Below are 1,876 nucleotides of genomic sequence, written 5' to 3' on the forward strand. Positions count from 1 at the left end.
CACACACACACACACACACACACACACACACACACACAAACACAAACAAACACACACACACAACAAACACAATCACACACACACAACAATATATATATCTAGAACGAGGCTTTGTACATTATGTTTTATACGTAAGCAAAGATCATTTACGACTTTCTTCGGGTAAATGCTTCCTTCCTATAACGAATAGAAATCCAGTGAAGAGCGCGTATTTCAGTGGCTTCAGAGACCAATTATACTGAGTTAATGGCTAGTGCTTTAACATTTTTACAGGTAGTCTTTCCAAACATTAGTGATACAGTAGTTCAGTGGAGATGTTCTTTAGAGAATAAAGAATAAGATAAAATAATATTAAAGTTGTTCTTTAAGAGAGTAAAAGAATAGAATAAACGGATTAAAACTTGTTCTTTAAGAGAGTAAGAAAAGAATGTTTCTTGTGATAGTTTCTTGGAGCTTAATCCTATTTTGTGGATTTGATTTTTTTTTTTTTTAATTTTGATTATTAGATTTTATATCAAGAAAAGGAGCAAATTTTGTGTATTGCAAATGTACATTTATTTGCGTGATGTTTAGTTTCGTTATTATTATTATTATTATTATCATTATTATTATTTCTATTAGCTAAATACCGAAAATATTTAAACGACAAAATAACGACGCTATCCATAGGCTGCCGGCTTATCTATTAGCTATCTGGCAGACCATATTTTTTTCTTTTTTTGTCTTTCTTTTTTTTTTAAATAAGGTCGTGCGAATGTCTCCACAGAAAGTAAAAAAAAAGAACCTTTCGATGCTGAATAGGTATTAGTAGGTTAATTCAACACTTTGAGGCTTCCTTTTTTTAAACTAGGAAAAGAAATATATATATAAAAAAAACCTGGAAACGATCAGGGTATTCGAACAACACTCGGAGGAAACGAGCGAGAAGTGCCGTTTGGGGAACACGGAATCAGGCTGTTCCTTTTTGTTTCACTTTTTTCTTTTTGTTTTGGAATAATTGATGTTAGTGTCAGCCATAGAGTCTTAAAATGCTAGGTTAGACACTGAGTCGACTGAGAAGATGGGTAATGTAGGGATAATAGGATATTTTAGACAAAGAGTGTAGACTGACACAGCGAAATCTGATGTGATTCTGTAACTTTTTAAAAAACTAGAGCTTTATTAGTGAGATATTTGCGAGGGGAATAAATAGAAATAAAAATCATTCTCAGCCTGTTCAGTGTTTAACCTACACCACAACAGATGGTGGAATACATGTTTTTGTTCAGAAGCAGATGTGGTAATGTTCATCATACACTCGTCATGTATTTATGGGCTGTGTATTTATTGAAAATTTTCCTTTTTCTCTCATGTGATTTGAAAGTTTACATCATTCGTAACTTTTATCATTTGAAATCGAAGGAAAAATCTAAATCCATCTGGAATGTAATTGTTCATGCATCGGTGATTTGAGGAATCTGCGCTCACTGTTCCGTATGAATTTATGAAGCGGACATCAGACAATACATTCAACATTTATAGCCTAACCGATTGTCTTTCCTGCGTCAAATGTATACATCAGAGCAGTAAAAAAATATTCCATATTGCCCAATCTTATTCAATCTCATGACTATTAATAACCGGATGATAAAACAGTTTAATGAATGGTTTTCATTAATGTGAAAATGATTTGCAAACAGACCTATAATGAACCTCACTTTCTGTGTATGTTAATGAACATGTTATGAGAACATTACCACAGCCTGCCTTACTTATAAGAGATTATATTATAATGTCACCCAACAGACTTAAGTGTGGCATCTACTTGTAACTTTGAGCCCTTTTTTCTGAGCAGTGACTTGATGATAAGTTGATTACGAAGACTTTCATTAAAATC

Source organism: Penaeus vannamei, chromosome 18, assembly GCF_042767895.1.
Source record: "Penaeus vannamei isolate JL-2024 chromosome 18, ASM4276789v1, whole genome shotgun sequence".
NCBI lineage: Eukaryota > Metazoa > Arthropoda > Malacostraca > Decapoda > Penaeidae > Penaeus > Penaeus vannamei.